Source organism: Somniosus microcephalus, chromosome 17 (assembly GCF_052327205.1).
Source record: "Somniosus microcephalus isolate GS21.2 chromosome 17, FLI_Smic_1.0, whole genome shotgun sequence".
NCBI lineage: Eukaryota > Metazoa > Chordata > Chondrichthyes > Squaliformes > Somniosidae > Somniosus > Somniosus microcephalus.
This window is the reverse complement of record NC_141003.1, coordinates 957,348-975,778: the sequence shown is the minus strand read 5'-3', so window position 1 is coordinate 975,778 and position 18,431 is coordinate 957,348.

Genomic DNA, 18,431 nt, shown 5'->3' with positions numbered 1-18,431 from the left:
GGGACAGTGTAGAGGGAGCTTAACTCTGTATCTAACCCGTGCTGTACCTGCCCTGGGAGTGTTTGATGCAACAGTGTAGAGGGAGCTTTACTCTGTATCTAACCCCCTGCTGTACCTGCCCTGGGAGTGTTTGATGGGACAGTGTAGAGGGAGCTTTACTCTGTATCTAACCCGTGCTGTACCTGCCCTGGGAGTGTTTGATGGGACAGTGTAGAGGGAGCTTTACTCTGTATCTAACCCGTGCAGTACCTGCCCTGGGAGTGTTTGATGGGACAGTGTAGAGGGAGCTTTCCTCAGTATCTAACCCTGTGCTGTACCTGCCCTGGGAGTGTTTGATGGGACAGTGTAGAGGGAGCTTTACTCTGTATCTAACCCATGCTGTACCTGCCCTGGGAGTGTTTGATGGGACCGTATAGAGGTAGCTTTACTCTGCATTTAACCCGTGCTGTACCTGCCCTGGGAGTGTTTGATGGGACAGTGTAGAGGGAGCTTTACTCTGTATCTAACCCTGTGCTGTACCTGCCCTGGGAGTGTTTGATGGGACAGTGTAGAGGGAGCTTTACTCTGTATCTAACCATGTGATGTACCTGCCCCGGGAGTGTTTGATGGGACAGTGTAGAGGGAGCTTTACTCTGTTTCTAACCCGTGCTGTACCCGCCCTGGGAGTGTTTGATGGGACAGTGTAGAGGGAGCTTTACTCTGTATCTAAACCTGTGCTGTACCTGCCCTGGGAGTGTTTGATGGGACCGTGTAGAGGGAGCTTTACTCTGTATCTAACCCATGCTGTGCCTGCCCTGGGAGTGTTTGATGGGACAGGGTAGAGGGAGCTTTACTCAGCATCTAACCCTGTGCTGTACCTGCCCTGGGAGTGTTTGATGGGACAGTGTAGAGGGAGCTTTACTCTGTATCTAACCCGTGCTGTACCTGCCCTGGGAGTGTTTGATGGGACAGTGTAGAGGGAGCTTTACTCTGTATCTAACCCTTGCTGTACCTGCCCTGGGAGTGTTTGATGGGACAGTGTAGAGGGAGATTTACTCTGTATATAACCCGTGCTGTACCTGCCCTGGGAGTGTTTGATGGGACAGTGTAGAGGGAGCTTTTCTCTGTATCTAACCCATGCTGTACCTGCCCTGGGAGTGTTTGATGGGACAGTGTAGAGGGAGCGTTACTCTGTATCTAACCCGTGCTGTACCTGCCCTAGGAGTGTTTGATGGGTCAGTGTCGAGGGAGCTTTACTCTGTATCTAACCCGTGCTGTACCTGTCCTGGGAGTGTTTGATGGGACAGTGTCGAAGATGCTTTACTCTGTATCTAACCCGTGCTGTACCTGCCCTGGTAGTGTTTGATGGGACAGTGTAGAGGGAGCTTTCCTCTGTATCTAACCCGTGCTGTACCTGTCCTGGGAGTGTTTGATGGGACAGTGTCGAAGGAGCTTTACTTTGTATCTAACCCGTGCTGTACCTGCCCTTGGAGTGTTTGATGGGACAGTGTAGAGGGAGCTTTACTCTGTATCTAACCCGTGCTGTACCTGCCCTGGGAGTGTTTGATGGGACAGTGCAGAGGGAGCTTTACTCTGTATCTGACCCGTGCTGTACCTGCCCTGGGAGTGTTTGCTGGGACAGTGTAGAGGGAGCTTTACTCTGTATCTAACCCATGCTGTACCTGCCCTGCAAGTGTTTGATGGGACAGTGTAGAGGGAGCTTCATTCTGTATCTAACCTGTGCTGTACCTGCACTGGGAGTGTTTGATGGGACAGTGTAGAGGGAGCTTTACTCTGTATCTAACCCGTGCTGTACCTGCCCTGGGAGTGGTTGATGCGACAGCGTAGAGGGACCTTTACTCTGTATCTAACCCGTGCTGTACCTGCCCTGGGAGTGTTTGATGGGACAGTGTAGAGGGAGCTTTACTCTGTATCTAACCCCAGATGTACCTGCCCTGGAAGTGTTTGATGGGACAGTGTAGAGGTAGCTTTACTCTGTATCTAACCCGTGCTGTACCTGCCCTGGGAGTGTTTGATGGGACAGTGTAGAGGGAGATTTACTCAGTATCTAACCCTGTGCTGTACCTGCCCTGGGAGTATTTGATGGGACAGTGTCGAAGGAGCTTTACTTTGTATCTAACCCGTGCTGTACCTGCCCTGGGAGTGTTTGATGGGACAGTGTAGAGGGAGCTTTACTCTGTATCTAACCCGTGCTGTACCTGCCCTGGGAGTGTTTGATGGGACAGTGTAGAGGGAGTTTAACTCTGTATCTGACCCGTGCTGTACCTGCCCTGGGAGTGTTTGATGGGACAGTGTCGAAGGAGCTTTACTCTCTATCTAACCCGTGCTGTACATGCCCTGGGAGTGTTTGATTGGACAGTGTAGAGGGAGCTTTACTGTGTATCTAACCCGTGCTGTACCTGCCCTGGGAGTGTTTGATGGGACAGTGTAGAGGGAGCTTAACTCTGTATCTAACCCGTGCTGTTTCTGCCCTGGGTGTGTTTGATGGGACAGTGTAGAGGGAGCTTTACTCTCTATCTAACCCTCTGCTGTACCTGCCCTGGGAGTGTTTGATGGGACAGTGTAGAGGGAGCTTTACTCTGTATCGAACCCATGCTGTACCTGCCCTGGGAGTGATTGATGGGGCAGTGTCGAGGGAGCTTTACTCTGTATTTAACCCGTGCTGTACCTGCCCTGGGAGTGTTTGATGGGACAGTGTTGAGGGAGCTTTACTCTGTATCTAACCCTGTGCTGTACCTGCCCTGGGAGTGTTTGATGGGACAGTGTAGAGGGAGCTTTACTCTGTATCTAACCTGTGCTAAACCTGCCCTGGGAGTGTTTGATGGGACAGTGTAGAGGGAGCTTTACTCTCTATCTAACCCGTGCTGTACATGCCCTGGGAGTGTTTGATGGGACAGTGTAGAGGGAGCTTTACTGTGTATCTAACCCGTGCTGTACCTGACCTGGGAGTGTTTGATGGGACAGTGTAGAGGGAGCTTAACTCTGTATCTAACCCGTGCTGTACCTGCCCTGGGAGTGTTTGATGGGACAGTGTAGAGGGAGCTTTACTCTGTATCTAACCCTCTGCTGTACCTGCCCTGGGAGTGTTTGATGGGACAGTGTAGAGGGAGCTTTACTCTGTATCTAACCCATGCTGTACCTGCCCTGGGAGTGTTTGATGGGACAGTGCAGAGGGAGCTTTACTCTGTATCTAACCCGTGCTGTACCTGCCCTGGGAGTGTTTGATGGGACAGTGTAGAGAGAGCTTTACTCAGTATCTAACCCTGTGCTGTACCTGCCCTGGGAGTGTTTGATGGGACCTTGTTGAGGGAGCTTTACTCTGTATCTAACCCATGCTGTACCTGCCCTGGGAGTGTTTGATGGGACAGTGTAGAGGGAGCTTTACTCTGTATTTAACCCGTGCTGTACCTGCCCTGGGAGTGTTTGATGGGACAGTGTAGAGGGAGCTTTACTCTGTCGCTAACCCTGTGCTGTACCTGCCCTGGGAGTGTTTGATGGGACAGTGTAGAGGGAGATTTACTCTGTATCTAACCCTGTGCTGTACCTGCCCTGGGAGCATTTGATGGGACAGTGTAGAGGGAGCTTTACTCTGTTTCTAACCCGTGCTGTACCTGCCCTGGGAGTGTTTGATGGGACAGTGTAGAGGGAGCTTTACTCTGTATCTAAACCTGTGCTGTACCTGCCCTGGGAGTGTTTGATGGGACCGTGTAGAGGGAGCTTTACTCTGTATCTAACCCGTGCTGTACCTGCCCTGGGAGTGTTTGATGGGACAGTGTAGAGGGAGCTTTACTCTGTATCTAACCCGTGCTGTACCTGCCCTGGGAGTGTTTGCTGGGACAGTGTAGAGGGAGCTTTACTATGTATCTAACCCGTGCTGTACCTGCCCTGGGAGTGTTTGATGGGACAGTGTAGAGGGAGCTTAACTCTGTATCTAACCCGTGCTGTTTCTGCCCTGGGTGTGTTTGATGGGACAGTGTAGAGGGAGCTTTACTCTCTATCTAACCCTCTGCTGTACCTGCCCTGGGAGTGTTTGATGGGACAGTGTAGAGGGAGCTTTACTCTGTATCTAACCCATGCTGTACCTGCCCTGGGAGTGATTGATGGGGCAGTGTCGAGGGAGCTTTACTCTGTATTTAACCCGTGCTGTACCTGCCCTGGGAGTGTTTGATGGGACAGTGTTGAGGGAGCTTTACTCTGTATCTAACCCTGTGGTGTACCTGCCCTGGGAGTGTTTGATGGGACTCTGTAGATGGAGCTTTACTCTGTATCTAACCCTGTGCTGTACCTGCCCTGGGAGTGTTTGATGGGACAGTGTAGAGGGAGCTTTACTCTGTATCTAACCTGTGCTAAACCTGCCCTGGGAGTGTTTGATGGGACAGTGTAGAGGGAGCTTTACTCTCTATCTAACCCGTGCTGTACATGCCCTGGGAGTGTTTGATGGGACAGTATAGAGGGAGCTTTACTGTGTATCTAACCCGTGCTGTACCTGACCTGGGAGTGTTTGATGGGACAGTGTAGAGGGAGCTTAACTCTGTATCTAACCCGTGCTGTACCTGCCCTGGGAGTGTTTGATGGGACAGTGTAGAGGGAGCTTTACTCTGTATCTAACCCTCTGCTGTACCTGCCCTGGGAGTGTTTGATGGGACAGTGTAGAGGGAGCTTTACTCTGTATCTAACCCATGCTGTACCTGCCCTGGGAGTGTTTGATGGGACAGTGTAGAGGGAGCTTTACTCTGTATCTAACCCGTGCTGTACCTGCCCTGGGAGTGTTTGATGGGACAGTGTAGAGAGAGCTTTACTCAGTATCTAACCCTGTGCTGTACCTGCCCTGGGAGTGTTTGATGGGACCTTGTTGAGGGAGCTTTACTCTGTATCTAACCCATGCTGTACCTGCCCTGGGAGTGTTTGATGGGACAGTGTAGAGGGAGCTTTACTCTGTATTTAACCCGTGCTGTACCTGCCCTGGGAGTGTTTGATGGGACAGTGTAGAGGGAGCTTTACTCTGTCGCTAACCCTGTGCTGTACCTGCCCTGGGAGTGTTTGATGGGACAGTGTAGAGGGAGATTTACTCTGTATCTAACCCTGTGCTGTACCTGCCCTGGGAGCATTTGATGGGACAGTGTAGAGGGAGCTTTACTCTGTTTCTAACCCGTGCTGTACCTGCCCTGGGAGTGTTTGATGGGACAGTGTAGAGGGAGCTTTACTCTGTATCTAAACCTGTGCTGTACCTGCCCTGGGAGTGTTTGATGGGACCGTGTAGAGGGAGCTTTACTCTGTATCTAACCCGTGCTGTACCTGCCCTGGGAGTGTTTGATGGGACAGTGTAGAGGGAGCTTTACTCTGTATCTAACCCGTGCTGTACCTGCCCTGGGAGTGTTTGATGGGACAGTGTAGAGGGAGCTTTACTCTGTATCTAACCCGTGCTGTACCTGTCCTGGGAGTGTTTGATGGGACAGTGTCGAAGGAGCTTTACTTTGTATCTAACCCGTGCTGTACCTACCCTGGGAGTGTTTGATGGGACAGTGTAGAGGGAGCTTTACTCGGTATCTAACCCGTGCTGTACCTGCCCTGGGAGTGTTTGATGGGACAGTGTAGAGGGAGCTTTACTCTGTATCTGACCCGTGCTGTACCTGCCCCGGGAGTGTTTGCTGGGACAGTGTAGAGGGAGCTTTACTCTGTATCTAACCCAGTCTGTACCTGCCCTGCGAGTGTTTGATGGGACAGTGTAGAGGGAGCTTCACTCTGTATCTAACCTGTGCTGTACCTGCACTGGGAGTGTTTGATGGGACAGCGTAGAGGGAGCTTTACTCTGTCTCTAACCCGTGCTGTACCTGCCCTGTGAGTGTTTGATGGGACAGTGCAGAGGGAGCTTTACTCTGTATCTAACCCATGCTGTACCTGCCCTGGGAGTGTTTGATGGGACAGTGTAGAGGGAGCTTTACTCTGTATTTAACCCGTGCTGTACCTGCCCTGGGAGTGTTTGATGGGACAGTGTAGAGGGAGCTTTACTCTGTATCTAACCCTGTGCTGTACCTGCCCTGGGAGTGTTTGATGGGACAGTGTAGAGGGAGCTTTACTCTGTTTCTAATCCGTGCTGTACCTGCCCTGGGAGTGTTTGATGGGACAGTGTAGAGGGAGCTTTACTCTGTATCTAAACCTGTGCTGTACCTGCCCTGGGAGTGTTTGATGGGACCGTGTAGAGGGAGCTTTACTCTGTATCTAACCCGTGCTGTACCTGCCCTGGGAGTGTTTGATGGGACAGTGTAGAGGGAGCTTTACTCTGTATCTAACCCGTGCTGTACCTGCCCTGGGAGTGTTTGATGGGACAGTGTAGAGGGAGCTTTACTCTGTATCTAACCCGTGCTGTACCTGTCCTGGGAGTGTTTGATGGGACAGTGTCGAAGGAGCTTTACTTTGTATCTAACCCGTGCTGTACCTGCCCTGGGAGTGTTTGATGGGACAGTGTAGAGGGAGCTTTACTCTGTATCTAACCCGTGCTGTACCTGCCCTGGGAGTGTTTGATGGGACAGTGTAGAGGGAGCTTTACTCTGTATCTGACCCGTGCTGTACCTGCCCTGGGAGTGTTTGATGGGACAGTGTAGAGGGAGCTTCACTCTTTATCTAACCTGTGCTGTACCTGCACTGGGAGTGTTTGATGGGACAGTGTAGAGGGAGCTTTACTCTGTTTCTAATCCGTGCTGTACCTGCCCTGGGAGTGTTTGATGGGACAGTGTAGAGGGAGCTTTACTCTGTATCTAAACCTGTGCTGTACCTGTCCTGGGAGTGTTTGATGGGACCGTGTAGAGGGAGCTTTACTCTGTATCTAACCCGTGCTGTACCTGCCCTGGGAGTGTTTGATGGGACAGTGTAGAGGGAGCTTCACTCTGTATCTAACCTGTGCTGTACCTGCACTGGGAGTGTTTGATGGGACAGTGTAGAGGGAGCTTTACTCTGTATCTAACTCGTGCTGTACCTGCCCTGTGAGTGTTTGATGGGACAGTGTAGAGGGAGCTTTACTCTGTGTCTAACCCGTGCTGTACCTGCCCTGGGAGTGTTTGATGGGACAGTGTAGAGGGAGCTTTACTCAGTATCTAACCCTGTGCTGTACCTGCCCTGGGAGTGTTTGATGGGACAGTGTAGAGGTAGCTTTACTCTGTATCTAACCCGTGCTGTACCTGCCCTGGGAGTGTTTGATGGGACAGTGTAGAGGGAGCTTTACTCTGTATCTAGCTGGCCAGCAGTCTTTTTGCTGCTGCACTCTAAACCAATTTACAAACAGCGGTTTCGAATCGCTACACCTCCTTTAGTTCTGAGTGGAGGAACTTACAATTAATGATATTAAAACGGAACACGTGGTTTGGATGAGAGAAAATTATCAAGCTTTATTAACTAAAAGAAACTACAATCACAATATCGAACTATCCCACACGAACACAGTAAAATTGTAAAACTATATATCAAGGGGGTACACACGGCAAAAACGAGGGGTGCAATGGCTACAATGTATTTAAACAATCTTAGCAATTCCCTTAAATCACCATCCCCCCCCTTTAACTCCTGCTAGGTTGCCTTGTTGAGAGTCAGAATCTCTGCTCACATGGTCCAGCGAAGAGAGAGAGAGAGAGAGAGAGAGGGAGAGCTCACCTTATCGTCCCAGGAAGTCAAGAGAAAGAGCCCAGAGTCCAGAGAAACAGCTGGCTTCAGCATCTCTCTTTATACCTGGTGAGCCCCTCCCGTCCTGCCTTGCACGTGTTCCGTTTTAATATCATTAATTATAAGTTCCTCCACTCAGAACTAAAGGAGGGGTAGCGATTCGAAACCGCTGTTTGTAAATTGGTTTAGAGTGCAGCAGCAAAAAGACTGCTGGCCAGGTAGATTACCTTAAACCAGTTTAAAGGAAACCCCGAAATCCTTACATACAGAGTAAAGCTCCCTCTAAACTGTCCCATCAAACACTCCCAGGGCAGGTACAGCACAGGGTTGGATACAGAGTAAAGCTCCCTCTACACTGTCCCATCAAACACTCCCAGGGCAGCTACAGCACGGGTTAGGTACAGAGTAAAGCTCCCTCTACACTGTCCCATCAAACACTCCCAGGGCAGGTACAGCACAGGGTTAGATACAGAGTAAAGCTCCCTCTGCACTGTTCCATCAAACAGTCCCAGGGCAGGTACAGCATTGGACAGATACAGAGTTAAGCTCCCTCTACACTGTCCCATCAAACACTCCCAGGGCAGGTACAGCACGGGTTAGATACAGTGTAAAGCTCCATCTACACTGTCCCATCAAACACTCCCAGGGCAGGTACAGCACGGGTTAGATACAGAGTAAAGCTCCCTCTACACTGTCCCATCAAACACTCCCAGGGCAGGTACAGCACGGGTTAGATACAGAGTAAAGCTCTCTCTACACTGTCCCATCAAACACTCCCAGGGCAGGTACAGCACCGGTTAGATACAGAGTAAAGCTCCCTCTACACTGTCCCATCAAACACTCCCAGGGCAGGTACAGCACAGGGTTAGATACAGAGTAAAGCTCCCTCTGCACTGTCCCATCAAACAGTCACAGGGCAGGTACAGCATTGGTCAGATACAGAGTTAAGCTCCCTCTACACTGTCCCATCAAACACTCCCAGGGCAGGTACAGCACGGGTTAGATACAGTGTAAAGCTCCATCTACACTTTCCCATCAAACAATACCAGGGCAGGTACAGCATGGGTTAGATACAGAGTAAAGCTCCCTCTACACTGTCCCATCAAACACTCCCAGGGCAGGTACAGCACGGGTTAGATACAGAGTAAAGCTCCCTCTACAGTGTCCCATCAAACACTCCCAGGGCAGGTACAGCACAGGGTTAGATACAGAGTAAAGCTCCCTCTATACTGTCCCTACAAACACTCCCAGGGCAGGTAAAGCACGGGTTAGATACAGAGTAAAGCTCCCTCTACACTGTCCCATCAAACACTCCCAGGGCAGGTACAGCACAGGGTTAGATACTGAGTAAAGCTCCCTCTACACTGTCCCATCAAGCACTCCCAGGGCAGGTACAGCACGGGTTAGATACAGAGTAAAGCTCCCTCTAAACTGTCCCATCAAACACTCCCAGGGCAGGTGCAGCATGGGTTGCTACAGAGTAAAGCTCCCTCTAAGCTGTCCCATCAAACACTCCCAGGGCAGGTACAGCACGGGTGAGATACAGAGTAAAGCTCCCTCTACACTGTCCCATCAAACACTCCCAGGGCAGGTACAGCACGGGTTCGATACAGAGCAAAGCTCCCTCTACACTGTCCCATCAAACACTCCCAGGGCAGGTACAGCACGTGTTAGATACAGAGTAGAGCTCCCTCTACACTGTCCCATCAAACACTGCCAGGGCAGGTACAGCACAGGGTTAGATACTGAGTAAAGCTCCCTCTACACTGCCCCATCAAACACTCCCAGGGCAGGTACAGCACGGGTTAGATACAGAGTAAAGCTCCCTCTACACTGTCCCATCAAACACTCCCAGGGCAGGTACAGCACGGGTTAGATACAGAGTAAAGCTCCCTCTACACTGTCCCATCAAACACTCCCAGGGCAGGTACAGCACGGGATAGATACAGAGTAAAGCTCCCTCTACACTGTCCCATCAAACACTCCCAGGGCAGATACAGCACAGGGTTAGATACAGAATAAAGCTCCCTCTACACTGTCCCATCAAACACTCCCAGTGCAGGTACAGCACGGGTTAGATACAGAGTAAAGCTCCCTCTACACTGTCCCATCAAACACTCCCAGGGCAGGTACAGCACGGGTTGATAAAGAGTAAAGCTCCCTCTAAACTGTCCCATCAAACACTCCCAGGGCAGGTACAGCACGGTTTAGATACAGAGTAAATCTCCCTCTACACTGTCCCATCAAACACTCCCAGGGCAGGTACAGCACGGGTTAGATACAGAGTAAAGCTTCCTCTACACTGTCCCATCAAACACTCCCAGGGCAGGTACAGCACGGGTTAGATACAGAGAAAAGCTCCCTCTACACTGTCCCATCAAACACTCCCAGGGCAGGTACAGCACGGGTTAGATACAGAGTAAAGCTCTCTCTACACTGTCCCATCAAACACTCCCAGGGCAGGTACAGCACCGGTTAGATACAGAGTAAAGCTCCCTCTACACTGTCCCATCAAACACTCCCAGGGCAGGTACAGCACAGGGTTAGATACAGAGTAAAGCTCCCTCTGCACTGTCCCATCAAACACTCCCAGGGCAGGTACAGCACGGGTTAGATACAGAGTAAAGCTCCCTCTACACTGTCCCATCAAACACTCCCAGGGCAGGTACAGCACGGGTTAGATACAGAGTAAAGCTCCATCTACACTGTCCCATCAAACACTCCCAGGGCACGTACAGCACGGGTTAGATACAGAGTAAAGCTCCCTCTACACTGTCCCATCAAACACTCCCAGGGCAGGTACTGCACAGGGTTAGATACAGAGTAAAGCTCCCTCTACACTGTCCCATCAAACACTCCCAGTGCAGGTACAGCACGGGTTAGATACAGAGTTAAGCTCCCTCTACACTGTCCCATCCAACACTGCCGCGGTAGGTACAGCACGGGTTAGATACAGAGTAAAGCTCCCTCTACACTGTCCCATAAAACACTCCCAGGGCAGGTACAGCACGGGTTAGATAGAGAGTAAAGCTCCTTCAACACTGTCCCATCAAACACTCCCAGGGCAGGTACAGCACAGGTTCGATACAGTGTGAAGCTCCCTCTACACTGTCCCATCAAACATTCCCAGGGCATGTACAGCACGGGTTAGATACAGAGTAAAGCTCCCTCTACACTGTCCCATCAAACACTCCCAGGGCAGGTACAGCACAGGGTTGAAACAGAGTAAAGCTCCCTCTAAACTGTCCCATCAAACACTCCCAGGGCAGGTACAGCATGGGTTAGATACAGAGTAAAGCTCCCTCTACACTGTCCCATCAAACACTCCCAGGGCAGGTACAGCACGGGTTAGATACAGAGTAAAGCTCCATCTACACTGTCCCATCAAACACTCCCAGGGCAGGTACAGCACGGGTTAGATACAGAGTAAAGCTCCCTCTACACTGTCCCATCAAACAGTCCCAGGGCAGGTACTGCACAGGGTAAGATACAGAGTAAAGCTCCCTCTACACTGTCCCATCAAACACTCCCAGTGCAGATACAGCACGGGTTAGATACAGAGTTAAGCTCCCTCTACACTGTCCCATCAAACACTCCCGGGGCAGTTACAGCACGGGTTAGATACAGAGTAAAGCTCCTTCGACACTGTCCCATCAAACACTCCCAGGGCAGGTACAGCACGGGTTCGATACAGTGTAAAGCTCCCTCTACACTGTCCCATCAAACATTCCCAGGGCAGGTACAGCACGGGTTAGATACAGAGTAAAGCTCCCTCTACACTGTCCCATCAAACACTGCCAGGGCAGGTACAGCACGGGTTAGATACAGTGTAAAGCTCCTTCGACACTGTCCCATCAAACACTCCCAGGGCAGGTACAGCACGGGTTAGATACAGAGTAAAGCTCCCTCTACACTGTCCCAGCAAACACTCCCAGGGCGGGTACAGCACAGGGTTATATACTGAGTAAAGCTCCCTCTATGCTGTCCCATCAAACACTCCCAGGACAGGTACAGCACGGGCTAGATACAGAGTAATGCTCCCTCTACACTGTCCCATCAAACACTCGCAGGGCTGGTACAACACAGGGTTAGATACTGAGTAAAGCTCCCTCTACACTATCCCATCAAATACTCCCAGGGCAGGTACAGCACGGGTTAGATACAGAGTAAAGCTCCCTCTACACTTTCCCTTCAAACACTCCCAGGGCAGGTACAGCACGGGTTAGATACAGAGTAAAGCTCCCTCTACACTGTCCCATCAAACACTCCCAGGGCAGGTACAGCACGGGTTAGATACAGAGTAAAGCTGCCTCTACGCTGTCCCATCAAACACTTCCAGGGCAGGTACAGCTGGGGTTAGATACAGAGTAAAGCTCCCTCTACACTGTTCCATCAAACACTCCCAGGGCAGGTACAGCACAGGGTTAGATACAGAGTAAAGCTCCCTCTACACTGTCCCATCAAACACTCCCAGTGCAGGTACAGCACGGGTTAGATACAGAGTTAAGCTCCCTCTACACTGTCCCATCAAACACTCCCGGGGCAGGTACAGCACGGGTTAGATACAGAGTAAAGCTCCCTCTATACTGTCCCATCAAACACTCCCAGGGCAGGTACAGCACGGGTTCGATACAGTGTAAAGCTCCCTCTACACTGTCCCATCAAACATTCCCAGGGCAGGTACAGCACAGGTTAGATACAGAGTAAAGCTCCCTCTACACTGTCCCATCAAACACTGCCAGGGCAGGTACAGCACGGGTTAGATACAGTGTAAAGCTCCTTCGACACTGTCCCATCAAACACTCCCAGGGCAGGTACAGCACGGGTTAGATACAGAGTAAAGCTCCCTCTACACTGTCCCAGCAAACACTCCCAGGGCGGGTACAGCACAGGGTTATATGCTGAGTAAAGCTCCCTCTACGCTGTCCCATCAAACACTCCCACGACAGGTACAGCACGGGCTAGATACAGAGTAAAGCTCCCTCTACACTGTCCCATCAAACACTCACAGGGCAGGTACAGCACGGGTTAGATACAGAGTAAAGCTCCCTCGACACTGTCCCATCAAATACTCCCAGGGCAGGTACAGCACGGGTTAGATACAGTGTAAAGCTCCCTCTACACTGTCCCTTCAAACACTCCCAGGGCAGGTACAGCACGGGTTAGATACAGAGTAAAGCTCCCTCTACACTGTCCCTTCAAACACTCCCAGGCAGGTACAGCACGGGTTAGATACAGAGTAAAGCTCCCTCTACACTGTCCCATCAAACACTCCCAGGGCAGGTACAGCACAGGGTTAGATACAGAGTAAAGCTCCCTCTACACTGTCCCATCAAGCACTCCCAGGGCAGGTACAGCACGGGTTAGATACAGAGTAAAGCTCCCTCTACACTGTCCCATCAAACACTCCCAGGGCAGGTACAGCACGGTTTAGATACAGAGTAAAGCTCCCTCTACACTGTCCCATCAAATACTCCCAGGGCAGGTACAGCACGGGTTAGATACAGAGTAAAGCTCCCTCTACACTGTCCCATCAAACACTCCAAGGGCAGGTACAGCACGGGTTAGATACAGAGTTAAGCTCCCTCTACACAGTCCCATCAAACACTCCCGGGGCAGGTACAGCACGGGTTGGATACAGAGTAAAGCTCCCTCTACACTGTTCCATCAAACACTCCCAGGGCAGGTACAGCACGGGTTCGATACAGAGTAAAGCTCCCTCTACACTGTCCCATCAAACACTCCCAGGACAGGTACAGCACGGGCTAGATACAGAGTAGAGCTCCCTCTACACTGTCCCATCAAACACTCCCAGGGCAGGTACAACACAGGGTTCGATACAGAGTAAAGCTCCCTCTACACTGTCCCATCAAACACTCCCAGGGCAGGTACAGCACGGGTTAGATACAGAGTAAAGCTCCCTCTACACTGTCCCATCAAACAGTCCCAGGGCAGGTACTGCACAGGGTAAGATACAGAGTAAAGCTCCCTCTACACTGTCCCATCAAACACTCCCAGTGCAGGTACAGCACGGGTTAGATACAGAGTTAAGCTCCCTCTACACTGTCCCATCAAACACTCCCGGGGCAGTTACAGCACGGGTTAGATACAGAGTAAAGCTCCTTCGACACTGTCCCATCAAACACTCCCAGGGCAGGTACAGCACGGGTTCGATACAGTGTAAAGCTCCCTCTACACTGTCCCATCAAACATTCCCAGGGCAGGTACAGCACGGGTTAGATACAGAGTAAAGCTCCCTCTACACTGTCCCATCAAACACTGCCAGGGCAGGTACAGCACGGGTTAGATACAGTGTAAAGCTCCTTCGACACTGTCCCATCAAACACTCCCAGGGCAGGTACAGCACGGGTTAGATACAGAGTAAAGCTCCCTCTACACTGTCCCAGCAAACACTCCCAGGGCGGGTACAGCACAGGGTTATATACTGAGTAAAGCTCCCTCTATGCTGTCCCATCAAACACTCCCAGGACAGGTACAGCACGGGCTAGATACAGAGTAATGCTCCCTCTACACTGTCCCATCAAACACTCGCAGGGCTGGTACAACACAGGGTTAGATACTGAGTAAAGCTCCCTCTACACTATCCCATCAAATACTCCCAGGGCAGGTACAGCACGGGTTAGATACAGAGTAAAGCTCCCTCTACACTTTCCCTTCAAACACTCCCAGGGCAGGTACAGCACGGGTTAGATACAGAGTAAAGCTCCCTCTACACTGTCCCATCAAACACTCCCAGGGCAGGTACAGCACGGGTTAGATCCAGAGTAAAGCTGCCTCTACGCTGTCCCATCAAACACTTCCAGGGCAGGTACAGCTGGGGTTAGATACAGAGTAAAGCTCCCTCTACACTGTCCCATCAAACACTCCCAGTGCAGGTACAGCACGGGTTAGATACAGAGTTAAGCTCCCTCTACACTGTCCCATCAAACACTCCCGGGGCAGGTACAGCACGGGTTAGATACAGAGTAAAGCTCCCTCTATACTGTCCCATCAAACACTCCCAGGGCAGGTACAGCACGGGTTCGATACAGTGTAAAGCTCCCTCTACACTGTCCCATCAAACATTCCCAGGGCAGGTACAGCACAGGTTAGATACAGAGTAAAGCTCCCTCTACACTGTCCCATCAAACACTGCCAGGGCAGGTACAGCACGGGTTAGATACAGTGTAAAGCTCCTTCGACACTGTCCCATCAAACACTCCCAGGGCAGGTACAGCACGGGTTAGATACAGAGTAAAGCTCCCTCTACACTGTCCCAGCAAACACTCCCAGGGCGGGTACTGCACAGGGTAAGATACAGAGTAAAGCTCCCTCTACACTGTCCCATCAAACACTCCCAGTGCAGGTACAGCACGGGTTAGATACAGAGTTAAGCTCCCTCTACACTGTCCCATCAAACACTCCCGGGGCAGTTACAGCACGGGTTAGATACAGAGTAAAGCTCCTTCGACACTGTCCCATCAAACACTCCCAGGGCAGGTACAGCACGGGTTCGATACAGTGTAAAGCTCCCTCTACACTGTCCCATCAAACATTCCCAGGGCAGGTACAGCACGGGTTAGATACAGAGTAAAGCTCCCTCTACACTGTCCCATCAAACACTGCCAGGGCAGGTACAGCACGGGTTAGATACAGTGTAAAGCTCCTTCGACACTGTCCCATCAAACACTCCCAGGGCAGGTACAGCACGGGTTAGATACAGAGTAAAGCTCCCTCTACACTGTCCCAGCAAACACTCCCAGGGCGGGTACAGCACAGGGTTATATACTGAGTAAAGCTCCCTCTATGCTGTCCCATCAAACACTCCCAGGACAGGTACAGCACGGGCTAGATACAGAGTAATGCTCCCTCTACACTGTCCCATCAAACACTCGCAGGGCTGGTACAACACAGGGTTAGATACTGAGTAAAGCTCCCTCTACACTATCCCATCAAATACTCCCAGGGCAGGTACAGCACGGGTTAGATACAGAGTAAAGCTCCCTCTACACTTTCCCTTCAAACACTCCCAGGGCAGGTACAGCACGGGTTAGATACAGAGTAAAGCTCCCTCTACACTGTCCCATCAAACACTCCCAGGGCAGGTACAGCACGGGTTAGATACAGAGTAAAGCTGCCTCTACGCTGTCCCATCAAACACTTCCAGGGCAGGTACAGCTGGGGTTAGATACAGAGTAAAGCTCCCTCTACACTGTTCCATCAAACACTCCCAGGGCAGGTACAGCACAGGGTTAGATACAGAGTAAAGCTCCCTCTACACTGTCCCATCAAACACTCCCAGTGCAGGTACAGCACGGGTTAGATACAGAGTTAAGCTCCCTCTACACTGTCCCATCAAACACTCCCGGGGCAGGTACAGCACGGGTTAGATACAGAGTAAAGCTCCCTCTATACTGTCCCATCAAACACTCCCAGGGCAGGTACAGCACGGGTTCGATACAGTGTAAAGCTCCCTCTACACTGTCCCATCAAACATTCCCAGGGCAGGTACAGCACAGGTTAGATACAGAGTAAAGCTCCCTCTACACTGTCCCATCAAACACTGCCAGGGCAGGTACAGCACGGGTTAGATACAGTGTAAAGCTCCTTCGACACTGTCCCATCAAACACTCCCAGGGCAGGTACAGCACGGGTTAGATACAGAGTAAAGCTCCCTCTACACTGTCCCAGCAAACACTCCCAGGGCGGGTACAGCACAGGGTTATATGCTGAGTAAAGCTCCCTCTACGCTGTCCCATCAAACACTCCCACGACAGGTACAGCACGGGCTAGATACAGAGTAAAGCTCCCTCTACACTGTCCCATCAAACACTCACAGGGCAGGTACAGCACGGGTTAGATACAGAGTAAAGCTCCCTCGACACTGTCCCATCAAATACTCCCAGGGCAGGTACAGCACGGGTTAGATACAGTGTAAAGCTCCCTCTACACTGTCCCTTCAAACACTCCCAGGGCAGGTACAGCACGGGTTAGATACAGAGTAAAGCTCCCTCTACACTGTCCCTTCAAACACTCCCAGGCAGGTACAGCACGGGTTAGATACAGAGTAAAGCTCCCTCTACACTGTCCCATCAAACACTCCCAGGGCAGGTACAGCACAGGGTTAGATACAGAGTAAAGCTCCCTCTACACTGTCCCATCAAGCACTCCCAGGGCAGGTACAGCACGGGTTAGATACAGAGTAAAGCTCCCTCTACACTGTCCCATCAAACACTCCCAGGGCAGGTACAGCACGGTTTAGATACAGAGTAAAGCTCCCTCTACACTGTCCCATCAAATACTCCCAGGGCAGGTACAGCACGGGTTAGATACAGAGTAAAGCTCCCTCTACACTGTCCCATCAAACACTCCAAGGGCAGGTACAGCACGGGTTAGATACAGAGTTAAGCTCCCTCTACACAGTCCCATCAAAAACTCCCGGGGCAGGTACAGCACGGGTTGGATACAGAGTAAAGCTCCCTCTACACTGTTCCATCAAACACTCCCAGGGCAGGTACAGCACGGGTTCGATACAGAGTAAAGCTCCCTCTACACTGTCCCATCAAACACTCCCAGGACAGGTACAGCACGGGCTAGATACAGAGTAGAGCTCCCTCTACACTGTCCCATCAAACACTCCCAGGGCAGGTACAACACAGGGTTAGATACTGAGTAAAGCTCCCTCTGCACTATCCCATCAAACACTCCCAGGGCAGGTACAGCACGGGTTAGATACAGAGTAAAGCTCCCTCAACACTGTCCCATCAAACACTCCCAGGACAGGTACAGCACGGGTTAGATACAGAGTAAAGCTCCCTCTACACTGTCCCATCAAACACTCCCAGGTCAGGTCCAGCACAGGTTAGATACAGAGTAAAGCTCCCTCTACACTGTCCCATCAAACACTCCCAGGGCAGGTACAGCACAGGGTTAGGTACTGAGTAATTCTCCCTCTACACTGTCCCATCAAACACTGCCAGGGCAGGTACAGCACAGGGTTAGATACTGAGTAAAGCTCCCTCTACACTGCCCCATCAAACACTCCCAGGGCAGGTACAGCACGGGTTAGATACAGAGTAAAGCTCCCTCTACACTGTCCCATCAAACACTCCCAGGGCAGGTACAGCACGGGTTAGATACAGAGTAAAGCTCCCTCTACACTGTCCCATCAAACACTCCCAGGGCAGGTACAGCACGGGATAGATACAGAGTAAAGCTCCCTCTACACTGTCCCATCAAACACTCCCAGGGCAGATACAGCACAGGGTTAGATACAGAGTAAAGCTCCCTCTACACTGTCCCATCAAACACTCCCAGTGCAGGTACAGCACGGGTTAGATACAGAGTAAAGCTCCCTCTACACTGTCCCATCAAACACTCCCAGGGCAGGTACAGCACGGGTTGATAAAGAGTAAAGCTCCCTCTAAACTGTCCCATCAAACACTCCCAGGGCAGGTACAGCACGGTTTAGATACAGAGTAAATCTCCCTCTACACTGTCCCATCAAACACTCCCAGGGCAGGTACAGCACGGGTTAGATACAGAGTAAAGCTTCCTCTACACTGTCCCATCAAACACTCCCAGGGCAGGTACAGCACGGGTTAGATACAGAGAAAAGCTCCCTCTACACTGTCCCATCAAACACTCCCAGGGCAGGTACAGCACGGGTTAGATACAGAGTAAAGCTCTCTCTACACTGTCCCATCAAACACTCCCAGGGCAGGTACAGCACCGGTTAGATACAGAGTAAAGCTCCCTCTACACTGTCCCATCAAACA